Genomic DNA, 21,012 nt, shown 5'->3' with positions numbered 1-21,012 from the left:
AACAAAAAGAAATTAAAGGCATCCAAATCGGCAAAGAAGAAGTCAAACTCTCACTCTTTGCAGATGATATGATACTATATGTGGAAAACCCAAAAGGCCCCACTCAAAAACTGCTAGAACTTATACAGGAATTCAGTAAAGTGTCAGGATATAAAGTCAATGCTCAGAAATCAGTTGCATTTCTCCACACCAACAACAAGACAGAAGAAAGAGAAATTAAGGAGTCCATCCCATTTATAATTGCACCCAAAACTATAAGATACCTAGGAATAAACCTAACCAAAGAGGCTAAGAATCTACATGCAGAAAACTATAAAGTACTCATGAAAGAAATTGAGGAACACAAAGAAATGGAAAAATGTTCCATGCTCATGGATTGGAAGAACAAATATTGCGAAAATGTCTATGCTACCTAAAGCAATGTACACATTTAATGCAATCCCTATCAAAATCCCATCCATTTTTTTCAAATAAATGGAATGAATAATCCTAAAATTTATATGGAATCAGAAAAGACCTCAAATAGCCAAAGGAATATTGAAAAAGAACGTCAAAGTTGGTGGCATCACAATTCCAGACTTCAAGCTCTATTAGAAAGCTGTCATCATCAAGACAGCATGTACTGGCACAAAAACAGACACATAGATCAATGGAACAGAATAGAGAGCCCAGAAATAGACCCTCAACTCTATGGTCAACTAATCTTCGACAAAGCAGGAAGGAATGTCCAATGGAAAAAAGACAGCCTCTTCAATAAATGGTGGTGGGAAAATTGGACAGCCACATGCAGAAAAATGAAATTTGACCATTTCCTTACACCACACAGGAAAATAGACTCAAAATGGATGAAGGACCCCAATGTGACAAAGAATCCATCAAAATCCTTGAGGAGAACATAGGCAGCAACCTCTTCGACCTCAGCTGCAGCAATGTCTTCCTAGGAACATCGCCAAAGGCAACAGAAGCAAGGGCAAAAATGAACTATTGGGACTTCATCAAGATCAAAAGCTTTTGCACAGCAAAGGAAACAGTTAACAAAACCCAAAGACAACTGACAGAATGGGAGAAGATATTTGCAAATGACATATCAGATAAAGGGCTAGTGTCCAAAATCTATAAAGAACTTAGCAAACTCAACAACCAAAGAACAAATAATCCAATCAAGAAATGGGCAGAAGATATGAACAGACATTTCTGCAAAGAAGACATCCAGATGGCCTACAGACACATGAAAAAGTGCTCCACATCACTCAGCATCAGGGAAATACAAATCAAAACCACAATGATATATCACCTCACACCAGTCAGAATGGCTAAAATTAACAAGTCAGGAAATGGTAGATGCTGGTAAGGATGCGGAGAAAGGGGAACCCTCCTACACTGTTGGTGGAAATGCAAGCTGGTGCAACTGCTCTGGAAAACAGTGTGGAGGTTCCTCAAAAAGTTGAAAATAGAACTACCCTATGACCCAGCAATTGCACTACTGTGTATTTACCCTAAAGATACAAATGTAGTGATCCAAAGGGGCACGTGCCCCCGAATGTTTATAGCAGCAATGTCCACAATAGCCAAACTGTGGAAAGAACCTAGATGTCCATCAACAGATGAAGGGATAAAGAAGAAGTGGTATATATACACAATGGAATACTACGCAGCCATCAAAAGAAATGAAATCTTGCCATTTACAACGACATGGATGGAACTAGAGTGTATCATGCTTAGTGAAATAAGTCAATCGGAGAAAGATAACTATCATATGATCTCTTTGATATGAAGAAGTGGAGATGCAAGGCGGGGGGGTTGGGGGGAGGTAGGAAAAGAAAAAATGAAAAGATGGGATTGGGAGGGAGACAAACCATAAAAGACTCAATCTCAAAAAACAGACTGAGGGTTGCTGGGAGGAGGGGGGACGGGAGAGGGTGGTGGGGAAATGGACATTGGGGAGGGTATGTGCTATGATGAGTGTTGTGAAATGTGTAAACCTGGCGATTCACAGACCTGTACCCCTGGGGATAAAAATACATTATATGTTTATTAAATTAAAAAAAATAAAAAAAAAACTTTCTTTTCAGTTAGTCACAACTACTCTACTTTTTTCACAAAGGACAAAAGTGTGAATCTGTTTTGCCTTAAACGTATTTTAAACATAGTTTAATTATAAACTTTATGAAAGTTTGTAATAGCCTGGAAAGGTAACAGTCCCTTTTCTCTTTTCAGTTGTGCTGATTTTGTGCTCATTTCTTTACTTCAAACCTTCCATTGAAGAACAGCTGTTCTTATTCCTAAGAAATCTTCTGTATAAGACCCTTCATTTAACCCTTTCTGTCTAGGCAAATGTTTAAAAAAGATCACAAACAGTGGTACACTGAATTCAGGGATCTGATTATTGATATCTGAATCTGATTTTAGGATAGTATTTAACAAATACTATACAAATTTATGTTTGGTGTCTGATATTTAACTGAGTATTTTTCTAATTATGAAATTAATGCACCAGCAACTGTGTGTTTATTCATTCTGTTTACCACCCTCGACAACTGATGCAGAGGTCATTCCCCCTTTGGCTTGTCATGGGTTATATTTGCTGGCTTTGATTAGTAGCACCATGGAACAATCTGAAATAAATTAGTATCAGTGGAATGGAAATCTTAGTGATTTAAGTATCAATCTTTGTATACATAGCATGTCGAAAAGTCTACAGTCCTCTCCTGGCTTCATCTCTTTGTTCCCTGTCTTTCCAAGGTTCTCTCTATGAAGTTTTAAGTAGCTGACTACTTGGATGATTTTTGGAAATTAGAAAGACTACTTTTAGACAGGAAGATCATTTGGTTGACCTGCTGAAAGTTTAGGTTTTGGTGGGTCCACGCTGAAACATGTTAGAGTCTTAGGTCGAAAATGAAATTAATGTTCATCTTACTCCTAAATGGAAGATTATTACATGCACATGCTAGTGTCATACAGATAATAAGCAGGTATTACTTTTAAAGACTTTATGGGTAGCATATTGGAAGACTCAAATGGAAACAGTTTCTTTTTGGTCTTATACTTGTTGAAAGTAGGTAGGAAAGGCAGATGATTGAGCTTAAGTTTAATATTGTTGACATGAATCAATTGTTTGATTGTGTATGACAGGTTTCTCTTTGCCTAGTGTCTTTTTCTCCTTTCCTTCTTTTTCCTGCAATTTTTTATACCTCCTCCTTTCCCCCCAGCCCTTCTGCATGGCACTATGGATCAATGAGGGCTACGTCAAGTTCGAATTGCAGATGGTGAGGATATTTGTTAGCAAACATGAACGAAACAAAAACAAAAACTACAAAGCATGCTCTGTCTCCAAAGGAATTCTTTCCTACTCTGCTGCTTCTTCATGTTGAGGAAAGAATCTGATACATTAAAATAGCCAGTTGTACTCTGACTCAAGTACTTCACGGGGATATCTGCATGGTTAAATTTAGAAGAAGGAAAATACTAAAATAAATAAAAAACCCAAAAGTTAAAATCCTGCTTTGACTCTATAGTGATCAATCTTTCAGAAAACTGCTAGAGAACATGCATACTGTCGCTCTCATAAACATGGCTTGCTGGCAAATAGGGAGTTTACATAAAGGAGAGGGATCCTGTGTGTTCACCAGTGCTCTTCTTACTCAGAAAGCTTAAGGCCATTGACAAGTTAGGAAATCCATCTCTTCTCCTCCTCTCTTGCCAGGAAAAACACAACCTTTGGAGAACAGGGGCATAAGAAACTGCTGGTGTAAGTCCTTTCTGTGCCTGCTGGCGCTAGAAGTAACCATTGCTGTGGTTAGTCTTAACTGCTCATTCTTCGTCTTGGTGCGCATGACCTTGGCCTGATTTATCTTTCATTTCTCCAGGGCTGCACAGCTCAGGAGGATTTGAGTACAAAAACTTTCTCCTGAGATTACTGAAAGGACTATTTCTCTTGAACTAAAGCAGAGATAACTTTTGATGGGGTTTGAATTTAAAGGGTACTCTCGCTGAATAAATTGAATTTGTTTTAGCAAAACAATCACCCCAACAGTAGCAAGATCACCTTAAGTCTGGAGGTATGTTTCAGTTGTTTTCAAACTTTTTTTAAAGATCTTATTTATTTATTTGACACAGAGAGAGAGAGAGAGAGAGAGCAAGTACAAGCATGGGAAACAGCAAGCAGGGGAGGAGAAAGCTCCCTGCTGAGCAAGAAGCCCAGTGTAGGGCTTGATCCTAGGACCCTAGGATCATAACCTGAGCCAAAGGCAGCTGCCTAGCCAACCAAGCCACCCAGGCACCCCTCAATTTAATATATATTGTATCACTTTATTTTTCAGTAAGTTTCAAGAGTCTATGTGAACTATTGTAGCCAGTTAGAAATGGGCTTTTTCTCAGATCAAGATGGACGATGGTCCATCTTGGAAGATGGTAAAGCTGCACAGAAGCTCATATAAACATTCAAATTGCTAACTATTCAGAATCATCCATTAATCAAAATTTTTAATCCTATAATTTTATAAGAAATTCATAAAAGGGTGATAATTGTTCATCAGTAATGACTTTATACTAAACCCTTGTAGACTGCAACCCAATGTCAGAGCAGCTCTGCCTCTATTTCTTAACCTGTGACTTCATAGAGTACCAAGGTAACTGATCCCCAGAAGTATGACCTTAGGGACCATAAATATCTGAATAATGAAATAGAGATTGAATTACATTCCCCTTCTGTATTTAATAAATTATGAAAATAGACTAATGCATTTATAAACATTTTTGATCCTGAGGGTTGAAATAGGAAGGATTTTTCTATTCATTTCTGACTTGACCAAAAAATCCAATGACCTAGAACATCTCCTTCCCTGAGAATTCCAGTCAATTGTGGTTTTGGAGTATTTACGTGGGGTTCATGTAACATGAGTTATGTGGGATCATACTGAACAGGGTCATATCCTTATATATCAGGGATCCTAAGTCTGAAGATGCTAGCTTAGTTTTTCAAACGTGAGTGAGATTAAACTTCTGCCTTTGGAATCAGACCCGTATGTGTATTAATATGACCAGGATTCAGTTCTCTCTCCCTCCACTAACCAGCATAAGGGAAATACCAAATCTAGCTCCAATTTAGCTCCCTTAACCTCCTTTTTTCCAGGACTCTAGATTTTCTTCTCACTAGATTGACTACTTTCTATAGAGATATTAAACCTATGAGGAAGTTTGTATTAGAAACCCACTATTATTATATTCCAAGAAAATTGTTCTTCTGAAGTTTGATTTGAAATCCATGCTCCTCATAAATACAGGCAACAGAAAGATGGGTGACCTATCTTTGAAAAGAGCTTGTCATGAGCTGGTGAAGCAGCTTAAATCTTCAGTGTGAATGCAACACTATAAACAAAGCCAGGCAAGAAACAAGATCAGGTGTCGAATTATGTATCTGTTAGTAGTGTCAGATTCACAGGACTGGAGAGCAACAGTATGCATGTTCTCTAGCGGTTTTCTGAAAGATCTATCACTATAGAGTCAAAGCAGGATTTTAACTTTTGATTTTTGTATTTATTTTAGTATTTTCCTTCTTCTAAATTTAGCCATGCAGATATCCCTGTGAAGTACTTGAGTCAGAGTACAACTAGCTATTTTCACGTATCAGATTCTTTCCTCGACATGAAGAAACAGCAGAGTAGGAAAGAATTCCTTTGGGGACAGAGCATGCTTTGTAGTGTTTTTGTTTTTGTTTTTAATGAAAATTATCCAGGCAGAAATTGGTAGTCAGTGAAGATGTTTGTTTTGGTTGGCAATCAGCATGTTTAGTCTAAGAGGCAGGGACTTTGGGCTCAGAGATAAGGCTTGAAGGGGCATTGTCTTCAAACTGAGAGAGCAAAGAAACTGGTGGAACAAGGCGTTGATGGCGTCAGGTCTATTTCATAGATCCTGAGTTTTACTTACTCAGATGGAATTTGTTACAAGTGTGAAATGTGTGCATGTTCTTTATGCACATTTGTTTCTAGCCCTAGGTACACAAGCAGTACTTGAAGTCGAGGTGGCAAGAGGGAATAATTTAGCAGTTCTTTTGGAAGTTACAGTAGAGTTTTCCAAAGTGGAGAATGGAATGTGTGCAAGCCACTCTAGAGAATGCCTCCACCTTTTTTTCCTTCTCATTTTATCTTGCTCCTTCCACACTTCATTCAACAAATGTTTATTTAATCTGTGGAATTCAGCGTAGTAGTTAAGATCAAGTATTCCCATTGGACAGATCCAATATCCAATCTCTTAAGCCTCCATTTCTTCATCACTAAAATGGGGATAAAAATAGTATTTCTAGCAATGATATTTCTAGCTCTCAGTATGGTGCCTGGTAGATAGAAAGTGCTTAATAATTTTGTCACCTATTTATTTTTTCTATGATGAAATGTAGTTAGCTATAAATTACATTATTAACTGAAATTATTATTATTAGTCTTAAGTGTGGTTTCCTCTAGAAGTGATTTCTCAACTGAGATTAGGAAGAAGAAAGGTAATTAGTTATGTGACAATTCTTTTGACTGACATTTTTTCTGGGAAATATATATATCTTCTCTCTTTCTTTTTTTCTGGTAATGAGTTTCCCTCACCAAAAGCAAGGTAGGAGACAAGAATGTCCATTTTGGGGAAATAAAGTCAGGCCAGAAGAAGGGGTGTCTGGAAGGAGGAGGGCATGTATATTGGACCAGAACCTAGGACTGGCACTCAGGAGCAGGCTAGGAGGAGCTGACATGATGTTCAGAGGAGAGCTTATTGAAGTCCAGCTGAAGAACTGACTCACAGTTGGTGTTAAAATTGTTAAGATTATTCAGGAACACAGTAAGAACTGACTGTCTCCAATCAGTAGGCAGAAGATGCCATCAGAGGGTAGCTATTAGGTGTATTTAGATCTTAGCATTGAAAAGCACTGGAAAGATTTGTGCTTCCTATACTCGTTATTTAAAATTAAAAATAACCTGCAAATCATAAAATATAAAACTCATATGATAATTGGGAATGAAATGATTTTTTCTTTAGTTTTTTTCTTTTCTTGTTGGATTTATTTAAGATGAACATTTTTGTGTGTCCCCACTTTATTGGATTTATTAAAGATGAACTTTTTTGTGTGTCCCTACCTTGCTGGTGTCCTGGGGTGTGTAATCTGCTTTTATTGGATAATAATACAGCACTACTCCCAGTCCTCAAGTCAAAATTGGCTTAGCAGAGACAGTCAGGCCCAGGCCAACTCAGACTCAAGAATATTCATCACACAGATATGGCTATCTTAGTTTGTGTTCCCAAAATTGTTATTTCTAGGGATCATTTCCCACATAAATTAAATGCATTCAGACCTTTTCCTCAGGGTCAGCTTCTGGAAAAACCCAGCATTAGATGGAAATGAGGTATTAGGAAGCAGAACTGGAATTAGATCACTAACCTGCCAGTTTGAGGCAAGGGATCCATTACTGAGGATCAGGGTACTAGCAAGAACACTTGATGATTTATAATACCACAAATAGTCTTAACTGTGGTGGATTGAGATGAAGTGTAGGTGGAGAGGGGATACATTGGTTCATGCAATAACTCTACACTTGAAATGCCATGAGATGAAAGGGATTCACCAAAAAAACCCCCCAAAACAAGCAAACACCCCCCCAAAACAAAACCAAAAGCAAACAAAAAAAACTGCTGGATATAACTTACATGCATCTGCAGGAACTAGGAGAACAAACTTGGGAAATGAATCTTGAAGGAGCTAGAGTAAGAAGAGAATATAATGCTGAGTGGGGGGAGTTTATTGATACAGGGGAACTCTCATATAACTCAGGTTTTAATATACTGGCATGGACACCTGGAACTGGTTCTAATTCTCTTCTAGAATGGTTCCTTGAAGCTTGAAAACAATGATGACTTATAGCCAGTAAGATGGAGACGTCCGATATCTCAACAGAGAATTAAGGATAGGACAAAGGCCCAGAGAGTTGAACATGTTAGAATAGATTTAATATGCAAGACTAGAGTCCCATAGCTGACTTATCTCTGTGAGGGTAAATGATTACTTCCTTCACTGAAGTGATGAGGGATGTGTTAGTAGAGGGTGAGGTGGGGCACCAGCATCATCAAGAAGCTCAGTGGAGCTGTCCTCTCTAAGCCAGGGTTGGTGATAAGAGCTACTGCTATGGAACTGAGCTCTAATGTTAGTGAGGATGACTGGATTCCAGAATGGCAAAGGCCAGGTATTGACATTTAACTGTCAGAGATAAAGTAGACATAAATACCATGATGGACTGGCCACAGGCCGGGATGATAGCTAGGGGACATTGACCCTAAGGGATCTCTGGAAATGGCAAATATGCTATACTATTCCTAAGAGTGAAGTATATGGAAAGTGAACAAGGGCATTGCTTGACTTGTATAATAAAACAGACAAGCAAACTGCAGGTTAGCACAAGCATAATGTTAACTACTTCAGTGGGAAAAGTAGAGTTCTTCACCCAAGTTCCAGACTTGACCCAGTTTTCAGACCCAGTGCCTTTGGTTGAAGAGGATGGTAAATCCCATTGATGAAATGTCCTGTAATGTCAGAGTAAGAATAAAAAGTAAATATATCCACATTTTTCCTCAAAGAGATGTGGCCATTAACTAGATTAATTATACACCAGGGAAAAGGGAATGCAGAGTTAGAAAGAACACAATCTGCAAAGATGGCCCTTACTTTTGACACTAATTGCCATTTCAGGGGTTCCACAAACCACCTTTGGTTTCAGTGATTTGCTAGAACTCACAGAGGCAATGAAAGTGGTTTTACTCACAGTTATGGTTTTATTATAGGGAAATAAATACAGAGTTTCAATATAGAGTTAGTTTATTACAAGAAAAAGACACAGATTAAAATCAGCCAAGGGAAGACATGCATAGGGCAGAATCCAGGAGCATTCCAAACACAGAGGTTCCAGGTGTCCTGTCTTTGTGTCCACAGTTATGGACAGTGTTAACTCCTCTTGGCAAAGTTGTATAACAATACACATGGGATATTGCCAACCAGGGAAGCTTAGCAGAGCCTGAGGTACAGACTCTTTGTTGGGGTTTCATGAGTAACTGCCCACATGGCTGATTTCAGTCTCCAGGCCCTCTGGAGGTTGAGACAACACAGTGTGACTCAAGATCCCACTCATTGTAAATCATTTTGTTAGATTCTTATGATCCAAGGAAGGCCCCTAGAAAACAAAGACATCTTATCCGGCATGACATTTCAAAGGTTTAGAGATTATTTCTCAGAAAATGGGGGCAAAGTCTAGATTTCTCTTTAGGCAGGGTTAAATAGTTCACTGCGCAGAAAGTATCAGATTTTTAAAGGACTGTTGGAAATAGGGCCAAGCTGACACTAATACCCAAAGGCCCAAAGTATTATTAAATCCCTTGTTAGAATGGGGACATATGGACGATGGGTGATAGAATCTTGGCCCAAGTTCATCTGACTACCCAAATAGGCCCAAAGAACAATCTGTGGTTATTTATCCATTCCCTGAGAGCATAAGCAGAATAGATCAGCTTACTAGTTGGTAAAATCTTCCTGTTGGTTCCCTGACCTGGTTTTGGACAGCCCAAAGTAGAAAATACTCTGAAGGGTCTGGTATGACATATTTGTGCTAGGTGGTAGATGATCAACACTACAAATATTCAGGGGTTTTCAACATCAGTTAAATTTTTATGCATTTATTGTTCTTGGGCATACTAGGACATTCCTTCCAAGTTAAAGGCAAGTTATTACACCTTATACCTCCTAAAATAGTTATTATACCTTGTGCCACTAAAAAAGAAGCTCGGTGCATGGTGTATCATAATAACAAGAAATACTGCCTCAATCTAATTCCTGGATGTTTTGGAAGACTACCAGGTTTGATTGGTACTTGGAGAAAGAGGACTCAAAAGCAAATTCAGAGTGTGTTATAAGCAGCCTTGCATTTGGACTATATGACAGCAGATTCAGTAGTGCTAGAGGTATCATGTTTAAATGATAAAATGTTACATAAATTAAAATGTTACGTAGAGTTTCTGGAAAATTTGGATAGGAGAATTCTAGTACAGACTTCTAGGGTTCTTGAAAGAGCTATGATGCCTGTAGCAGATAATTATCACTTTTTTTAAAAAGAAACTAAATGCCTGAATTTGGGACACCAAGTTATTATTATGAGTTACACATCATGAACTGGGTATTATAAGACCCACAAAATCATAAGGTTGGACAGACTCACAAGCATCTGGAGAGCACAAGTAGGTTACACTAGCAGGTGACCTACATTTCATGTCACCTACTCTTGTACCAATACCTATCCCTGGGCTTACTTCATGGTTAGATTGATTTGACATGTTAATATCACCTGAAAGTGGACTAGAGTTACCTGACAGCCTTTCCAAGGATGGTCCTGAAAGACTGGAAGGAGGGGAAGTCTTCCAAGAGTGTGTATCTCTGAGCAGTACTCCTGGTCATTAACTTTTTGAGGAGGGAGAAACAGCATTAAGTAAGGGTATGCACTGACTCTTGGGCAGTGGCCAGTGGATTATCTCATTGTTAAGAGGCCTAGGTGAAGCAAGATGGAAGAGTGAATACCAAAAATTATAGGCATTCAGATGGACCTATAGGATGGGGCACAAAACGTGTGGCTCTTTGTGTTTCACATCAGCGCTCACCAGTGTAGAATGAATGTATGTAGTGAAAGTCAGCCAGACTGTTTTGTCACCCCACTGCTGCCTGTGCATTGGACTCATTAATGGAGTAGTTATAGGACCAGTCATAAAAGATATGCAAGAGTCCAATAGCCTTGCACTCCCTCTCACCAGGATTCGTCTTGCTGCTGTAGCTGTTGAATGACTGACCTGTCAACAACGAATGATGAACTCTTAGTATTTGTAGTATGTGCTTCTGTCCTTGTAACTTTAGCCTTTGCTGAATTAGAGAATCTGGTACCAGATTAGGCATGCTTCAAGTAAGGGGCACAGTAAAGATCCCATAAACCTAAAGCTACAATGTTGACTGATAATTATGGGCTTCTCATGCCGGGAGACCCTCAAGCAAAGAAGGGAGATACTATACTGTCAGGGGTAATGACTGGTTATCACGAGGAGATAGGTTTGCTACTGAATAATAGGAGAAGAGAGAAGTATGTCTAGAACATAGAGGGTTCACTCTGCTATTTTTGGTGCTTCCATGACTTCACGCAATTGTAGTCATGGTCTGACTGGGGCCTGGTAACTAGGGAATTCCCTTCTCTTGGAAGTGAAGATCTAGGTAACTCCATGGAGAGGGGAAATTAAATGAGCAAAAGTTCTAGCCAAGCTAAAAGGAAAACAGAATAGATACACATTTTTTTTTTTTATTTTTAGAAACTGTGTCTTGCCCCATGTCAAAGAATAGGATAGGATGTCGTGCCCTTGCCTGTATTTTCTCACTGCTTCCATACATCCAGATGATTTCCTGATGTAAGCACCTCCAACTCTGTACCTGAATCTTTCTTTGGTCATGGGTGTGTGATTGGGTAATGCCAGTGGGAATGGGACAAGAAGTGCGAGGGACAGCACATCCCCATGACAAACAACTCATTATGGACAAGAGTTGGTATATAAATATCCCACTTCATTGTCCCTCGGGTGGAAGAACTCTGAAGTGAGACAACTGCAGAGGTCAGCACAAGTAGACCATAGCCACTCATTGCATTAACTTGCTGATGAACACACTTCATATTAGTATCTTTCTCTGTCTTGTTGCCTTATTTACTACTGTTGTTTGCCACCAGATAACACCTACCAAGTGAACAACCTACCAAATAAATTATTTGTACTCAAATCCTGTTTCAGATATAAACAGCCACCCTAAGCAATTTTTTTTTCAAATTTTTTTTCTGTGTGTGTGTGATTATTTATTATGGGCTGGTCAGAGTCCATGTAACCATGCACCCTGAGTAATCTGGGTACCATCTAATAACTGAAATAAATTTTACACTTACCAAAATTTTACTACTTAGTTCAGGGGTTGAAAACTCAAATGCACACAGAGAACAGACAGGTAAGGAAAATGAATTATGAGTCAATGGGAAATAGTAGGGACTCTGATGAGCAGGAGAGTTATTTGCAATATTTCTGATTTTGTTTTCCTAAAGATATGAGAAAGCAATTTTTTTGGGTAAAATTTTGTGATTTCTAAATGTTGGTGACTATTTCCAAATTATAAAAATACCTGTGCAGGTCTTTTGTGGAACTTAGCCCAGGCAATTAGCTGTTTGCCACTTCTGGTCTCACCTAGTCTTACCAAGTCTAGATACTGTGCAGATACTCTGACAATATATTTTGGATAGACCCAGCTTTTCTGTAGTTTTATTTTAAAATTGTAACTTAATTTAGGAGTTATAATCTAATGGAGAAAAGACAATCATCATCTTATGTTGTTTAATTCAGATTGTCAAAGCAAGGAAGACACATTTAGAACCTCTTAGAAACCTATGTAAGAGCTGACTGTGTATTCTTAGTTTATGTAATTCACATCTGAGAGAACAGATTGAATCATTGCTACCTGTCCCCTTGGAATATGGTTTAAGAAAGAGTTGACTTAAACCTCTCCTACCAATATGAGCTATTATTATACTGTATAATACATGAAAAATTAGGTGTTGAAACAATTACTAATGACCATCTGCCTAAATCCAAGGGCTTAAATCAGAGTAGGTTCCTCATTCTGTTTCCCTAGTTTTAATTTTCATGTAGGGGTGCTGGGGCTTAAGAGATTTTTCTCTCCTGCAATGGATAGCATAGCTGATGCTATGAATTAGGGCATATTCCAAAAAAAGTTTACATTTTTATAACATTTTCCATAAATGGAAGAATTTTGGATCAAGGATATGGGATAGCAAGTAACTCTAAGTTTCAAAGTCAAAATTGTTGCCATCACTTGGGTAATGTTTGGGTATCTCTTAAAGGATGAATCCATGTTCTTTTGCCTATTCCCTTCTGTATAAGCCATGTTCAATAGAAAAATAATGCAAGTCACATATATATTTTAAATTTTCTAGTACTCACATTACAATAGTAAATGGAAATATGTGAACTTAATTTTAATGTTTTATTTATTTATTTATTTTAAAAGATTTTATTTATTTATTTGACAGACAGAGATCACAAGTAGGCAGAGATTCAGGCAGAGGGAGAGAGAGAGGAGGAAGCAGGCTCCCTGCTAAGCAGAAAGCCTGATGCAGGGCTTGATGCCAGGACCCTGGGATCATGACCTGAGCTGAAGGCAGAGGCTTTAACCCACTGAGCCACCCAGGTGCCCCAATTTTAATGTTTTATTTAACCCAATATATCAAAAATATCACTTGATAAATACAAAAATTATTAATCTTATTTTTTACATTCTTTTTCCATACTAAGTATTTTAAATGTGGTGTGTATTTTATACTTAAAGCATATGTTAATTCAAATTAGACTCATTTCATGTGATGTGGCTAGTGGCTATTAAACTGATTAGCCAACATTTAGTTCTTTATATTGTCAGTCACTCTTACCCCAGAAATTATGAAAGTTTATTACTTTGCACCAAGAGCATTACCACTTGGTATTTTATGTCAAATAGTAATACTATGTGCCATTCAGTGAGAATATATCTTAAACAAATATTGCGGAGTCCTTAAATGAACAAATATTTTATTTTTGAGGCCATAATTAAGTGGCTGAGTAGGGGATGATGATGTTCCAAATCTTTCCAAGAGTGGAAGAACCGTGATAGCTTTAGAAGAAGACCAAACAACATTTTTGTAGGTTCTGTTGTGAGTAGGTATTCTGATTTAACTTTCCCGTATGGTCTTAGGGTCCTGTCCTACAAATTCTCTGACTAAGGTTTTTAGGAGCATAATCACTGTGGTTTAAGAAGGAGTCCTTTCATTAAGGAATTTAAGTGGTATAAGTTATTTATTGAGTAGCTGCTCAATAAAATGTTATTGAAAGGTATCAAATGGATTTAAGATTAATCATCCTGAGTTTTAGCTTCTCTGTCCTTGTTACAGTAAAGTCTTGGAGATTAAACAAATTCTGTTTTCTAATGATACTGTTTTACTGATTAAGTTACAATGAGCACAGAACAAATAGAAAGTGAATTTTATTGTGTAAAGATTTGCCACTATTAGTCTAGAAAGGAATATTTGAAATCTCTTGGGTAAATTAAGTAGTTTTGAGACTCTAGTTATCACCTTTTAGCTCAAGGATTGTTGGTGTACATTTTGCATTTCAATATCACCTATATTTCATTTTGTTATTTTTCTGGAGCTTTTTGCAAGCAGAGGAAAGGCTCCTTATTTAGTCCTAGTGTTTAGATTTTTTTTTTTAAAGATTTTATTTATTTATTTGACAGAGATCACAAGTAGGCAGAGAGGCAGGCAGAGAGAGAGGAAGAGAAGCAGGCTCCTTGCTGAGCAGAGAGCCTGATTCAGGGCTCCATCCCAGGACCCTGGGATCATGACCTGAGCCAAAGGCAGAGGCTTTAACGCACTGAGCCACCCAGGCGCCCCCTAGTGTTTAAATTTTAAATTGATGATTGTTGAATGAATGAACAAATAATCATTTTGCTCTTTATTTTGGTCTAATCCTTATGTCCTTTTTCCTTCAGTGTTATCTAGGATGACAATAGAGGTTGCTTCTAAGTCTGAGTCATGCTAATCTTACAATGTCAGTTCAGTACTATTGACTTTTAGCAATACAGTAGTTTTCTAGATCCATGCCTTTCATGTTCACATAAACATCTTTTCTTTTTTTTCCTCAATTGAACTTTTGCTTTCTTTATATACCATTCTAGATTCTTCTCAGATCTCTTTTATTCTACTTAACAAAAACATCATGATGAAGCATAATGGTCTAATATATGTGTATAGAAACTCCAGCCTAGTCCACCGATAATATTTCAGTTTTATTTCACTTACTTTGAATTCCTCATGTTAAAATTAAAATTAAAATCCAATATGTCTCATGTGTAAAAAGAAGAAAATAATCCAAATTGAATAGTTTCAAAATACCCACATCAAATTTGGAGTGGTGAAAGCCAATTAACGTCTAAAGATCTGACAGGCTTAAATTTTTTTTCTCTCTTTCAGACTCTATCACTCACTGTGTTTTGCGTAAAGAAAATAAGGGGCACATGGAGCTTACTTTAAACGCAGAACTCAAGGATTTTATTTATTTGGGCAGATGTGTAGTATTTTGTTGTTACTTCAGTTGCTGAGGAAGATGACCACCACCTTTGAAATATTTTTAAGGATGTTTTTGGACTTGATTTTAAGGAAGTTTTCAGACTTGATGATCACAAAACCTGACATTTAGGCAGTAGTATTATAGTGTGAAGGAGTGAAGAGAGGAGAGATAAACCTAAGCAAGAAATAGAATGTTGCGGTCTAAGTGTCTTATAGTGTGACCAACTCTCAATTATCCATAGTACTGAGAGTTGCAGACGTAGATAATTATCTATTTATAATCCAAAAGCCTTGGTTTAATAAACAGTTTCCATACCCTCTTCTATGAGAACCACTAACAAAAAGCAGAATAGACTGGTTTATGTTTCAGCAGATTTTATTTCTTCTGCCCAGGTTTGGGTGGGGTTGCTAATGAGCAATGTGTTGTTCTGAAGACCAGGAACCAGAGGGATAATCAATGAGAAATCAGGGGCTAGTGGAGTCCACAGTTAGATAATCAGCCTCAGAATAATATGGAGTTTTAACTATGTCTCCCTTAGGAAGAGAGAAATGAGCTCCTTTGTGATTCTTGGTTGTTACAAAATATCTGCTCTCTCCTCAGAATCTTTTCATTATAGAAACATGTATTCTGTCTATCCCAATGGATTGGAAAACTAGAAATAGATCTTATGTAGTTATCATAGTTAATCTGAATAGCAGCTTATTTTTTGGAGTTGCTGCACTTGAGTTCTGCACCTTCCTGTGTTAACAGCCCCCATCATGGCTGGTTTGGTTTAGTTTTGATACCCCACTATCACCACAAAGAGAATAAGTGATCCAATTTCCTTTGAAGGGATTCCTTATCAGGAAAACAACTGGCGCCTGAAAACCTTTCCTATGCATGTATAAAGGCAGTTAAACATTGTTTTTTGCCTCAAAACAGGGTGGAATTCCAAAATACCACAGAGAGAGAAAACCATGTTTTGCATTTAAGTTTAAGGGCAGTACTGCATAATCTGTGTACATTCAAATAAACATTTTTTCCCACTTGAACAATTGCTCTGTAATTAAATGTAAATGCCCCATTCCCGCATAATACATCCATGCCTGAACACACCAATAATATCCCCATGGAGCCTTCTGATATACCATCCTATTTTCTCTGCCTTAAACTGGGTGAGGAACTATAAAAACATTCCTAAAGCAGTCATGCAATTATCTCAGGTCTTTGGCCTACAGCCTGATAGAAGCTAGACCATGTCTAAATGAACTCAGACTCCAAGCAAGTAAGAGACAGAGGCACTTAGGACATGGAAGAGTAAAATCCGAATATAGAAACTGCTCATAGTCATTCAATGTGCACTGGAGACTTGAGTGGAAGGATTATCAAAAGCTTGAGTAAAGGGCTAATTTTTTTAGGTTTGAAAGGAAAAACACATTCACACACATTAAAAAAAAAAAAAACAAAACCCTCTATATTCCCATTAAAAGCTGACTGTCTTGTTAAAAAGTTAACCATGAGAAAGATACTCTGGTTATGAAAGACATTTTCTTTTCGTGAAATTTCAATAGAATGCAAACTTCAGTAAAAATGCCTGGTTAATCCATATGGTTCTATTTCATTGATTGTTCTTTGAAAATATAATAACTTCATGTATAATTGGAATAATGGAGACTATGTTTACAAATGACCAAATTAAATATGGAAGTAATATATTTTTTCAAAGTCTTCCCCCTCCCATGGTCATATATGTAACAAAACTTTGAAAAATGGCATGTTTTACATTATAGATGATTCTTGGCAGAGTAAAGCAAAAATAGTATTCAGATGGGCACATTTTACTTCTGTAACTATTCTGTGATCTATTACAATATAGATAGTTCAGAAATTTATGTGAAGTGGATGGACTACATAGGTTGGAAAGACATGAAGTAGAGATGGAAAGTGTGGAATGCTTTTTCAAGAAAATTTTTTGTGAAGTTTTTTGGGGATTAAGTACCCAGAGTTTGTTTTTAGTTGGGGGAAAATTTCTCTTTTTTTTTTAAGTTTAAGGAAGTAGCTGTTACTGAGGGTTAGATTGAGGACAGTGGAAATGAAGGAGACTGCAAGAGGACCTAACTAAGGGAATATACTAGGGAATGAGATTCAAGGCAAAGGAAGGAGAGGAAAGCAAAGATGAACAAATGATGCTATAAAGATAATTAAAGTTTGGGAGAAGAGAAATTTGCATTTGAAGACCTTGATGAGGTAAAAAAAACACAACACCATTTAAGAAAATAAACGGCAGAAGTGGGGTAAGGGCATTAGGGTGATAATGAAGTTTAGAACACTTACTACAAAAATGGGAAAGTAGCAGGAAAAAAAAATTCCATATTTCCAACTACAGGCCTCTCTAAAACTTGGCTTAGAGGTAGAGAAGTGGATCGGTCCAAGACAGAGGCCTTGAGTAATTGTGGCAGGGAGGCAAAAAGATGAAAAAATTGAGGATGCTAATAATAAAGGGTGTAAGATTTGAAGAGAATTAAATTGGGAAGACAAAAAGAAGATTCAAAGGACTGAGATCTCAGTGAATTTCAAGTGAGTTTACTGGGAGTAAAGCAACAGAAGATGGAAGATTTTCTTCTGAGTAAAATGCTGATGTTTAAGGTTTTCAAGGAGGACCTGGGTGATGACAAGGGCCAGTGTACAGCCAAGACAGTGGGTTGCTTCCATCCACATTCTTTTATATACATATGGAAAAGATCAAGAAGGAGGAGTTTTACATCATCTGCTTCCTTAAAGGCATCATGGTACAACACACTAGAAAAGTACTAGAGAGACTCACATGGGTCCTGGCCCTGCTGCTGTACAGTTCTCAGTCTCCTCTTTGATAAAATGGTTGTGAAAATATGTTACACTCCTGTTTTAGGTGTGCTGTGAAGAATAAATTTATGTGCAAGTTCTTTGAAAGTTGCAAAGCACTATGTACATGTTGAGCATTGTTAAGGTACCGATTTTTTAAGGATTTTATTTTTTTATTATTTGGTAGAGAGAGAGAGCACAAGCAGGCAGAATGGCAGGGAGAGGGAGAAGGACAAGCAGGTTCCCCACTAAGCAGGCAGCCTGACATGGGGCTCAATTCCAGGACCCTGAGCTGAAGGCAGATGCTTAACTGACTGAGCCACCCAGGTGCCCCAAGGGACCAAATTTTAAATATAATGGTGACTTTACTGTGGGCTGGGGCAGTTAGGAAATCTTTTAACAAATAAAATACAAGTCTTAATTATTGGAATTTAATTATTTTCAGAGTTTGAAACCCTGCCTTGAAAGTCCTTAGCCCGAATCCCAAATCCCAGCCCTCATGACCACCAAATGAAGACTAAAGACTTATTAGAAACTAAAGGGATCACCTGGAGTCAAAATCCTACCAACCATTCACTTGACCCAGAGTATTGCCACTGCCTGGAAATTCTTATTTTCGTAGCCTAATTGCTACACTAGACCCCAATGTATAAAGATACTAGCTTGGATTGAGACCGATTTGCTATGATACACCACCATTGGTCACTTATCTGGACCTTTTTCAACAAGCCTTGGTGTTATCCTACATGGCTATGGAATGAGATAATAATTGAAATGGTTTTTAAACAAGGAGGAAAACTACATGGATCAATTTCCTTTCGAGGGAGGTAATAACTGAGGTCACAATATTTTTTTGTCTTCTTCAAAGTGTGTATTTCAGAACTCATATATAATGAGTTTTATCTGATGTGTAGGTTGATATAGATATTGCTTGATACATAGTATGAATTTTGCGATAGATGGAATACTGCAATATTAATTGTCTTAAGGTCTATCTTTTAAAGTAGTGAAAAAATAACCTTGTTATGAGAATAAATTTGGGATGAAATCATAAAAATTTTTAACCTTCTATAGATGCCAATAAAAATAAACAATGAAATTGCTTTTTTTGACCCATTCTGTCTTATAGGCAATTTTACATTCATTTGCAAATGTTACTCCAGAATAAAACAATTATATTTAGTGGAACACATGTGGAAGTTGAGACCCTGATGCTCCATCCCCCTTTCCAAGCCCCCCTTCTTTCCCTCTCTAACTTACATACACAGAAACCATCAATAGATTCCAGGTGGCTATCTGTACCGAAATAGTTCAAAAAGAAAAGAAAATCCCAATTCAAAAACATTTCTAATGATCTGTTTGATAAAACAATGGGATTTTAAGTCTCTCTCAGCGACCTACAAATCAAACAAACAAACAAAAAACGCAAAAACAAAAACAAAAAAATCAGCTCAGCCAAGTTTTGTGCTAATGAAGAGAAGTTTAGAGATCTCTTGCACTTTAATCTAATAGCAACAATACCACAATTATTAATAGCAAGACCTGTGGAGTTAAACTTTACCTCACTGTCAGCAAAGAATGTGCTTGCTGCAATGTATTAGGCTTTTCTTTGACAAGTTTAAGACACCATAATGAAGCAGTTGCATGGGACAGACAGATAAAGTAATCCATCAGGTAAATCACTTCTTTATCCTATTCATGCTTGTATTGGAAAGCTAAGTCCATGAAGGGAAATGGAGTAGGAAGAGATTTCTTTTATTATAGTGTTCTAAATAATTTTTTTATGGTCCAAGTCTTTGTATATATTGTATAAAGTATGATAAGGCCCAGGAGAAAGGCTTGTACTATGAAGTGTTTTACAAGTATAACTTAGGAGTAAAAAGCAATAATTAAAGCAAATTCCTGGGTCTGGATTCTCAGTTCTGCTGTGGACTGCACTGTGTCCCTGTAAAATTCGTATGTCGAAGATCTTACCCCCAGTGTGACTATGTTTGGGAGGAGGTGATAAAGGTTCAATGAGGTCATAAGGGTAAACTCTAATCCAATAGGGATGGTGCCTTTGTAAGAAGAGGAAGAAGCATGATCGCTCTCTCTATCTGTGCACACCAAAGTCAGACTATCTAAGTACACAGAGAGAAGGCAACCATCTGCAAGCCAGGAAGAGAACTCTCACTAGAAACTGGAACCTTGATTTTAGACTTGTAGCCACCAGGACTATGAAAAAATAATTTCTGTTGCTTAAGTCAGTTGGTGTATACTTATGGTATATATTTATGGCATCCTGAGCTGACTAAGAAAGAATTTGGTACAAGAAAGAAATGGTGTTCAGTTCTTAACAAATACCTTAATATGTGGAAGTGGCTTTGGTAATGGGCAGGGGCTCGAGGAGTTTTGAGGTGCAAACTGGAGAAAGTCTAGATTGCTGTGAACAGAATGTTAGTAGAAATATGGCCATTAAAGTCCATTCTGGTGAGGTCTCAGATAGAAATGAACAGATTATTGGAATCTGGGGGAAAGACAATTCTTGTTGCAAAGTGGCAAACTACTTGGCTGAATTGAGTTCTAGAATTTCAAGGAAAGTAGAACTTTTGAGCCATGAAATTGGGTATTTACCTGAGGGTGTTTCAAAGCAAAATGTTGAAGCTATGGTATGGTTTTTTTCTGACTGCATGTAGTAAAATGCGAAAGGAGAGAGATGAGTTGAAGAAGGAATAGATAAAAGGAACCAAAACTTAAAGTTTTGGAAAATTCTTAGCTTGTCTCTATTACAAAAAATTTAAAAAGAGTTTGGAAGAGAACACCAAGGGCTCAGCTAGAATATCATTTCAAAAAGAGATTATGAGATTATACAAGCAGAAACCCTGCCAGTTTGAACTAAAAGGGGGCAGAGAAGGGACAAAATGAAAAATGGGGGACTCCTAGATTCTACATGGCAGGATGATAGAACTATTCTGCTACTTTATCACTCAAGAAAAAGGAATA

The sequence above is a fragment of the Martes martes genome, assembly GCF_963455335.1.
Source record: "Martes martes genome assembly, chromosome: 2".
NCBI lineage: Eukaryota > Metazoa > Chordata > Mammalia > Carnivora > Mustelidae > Martes > Martes martes.
Note: the sequence above shows the minus strand (reverse complement) of the source record.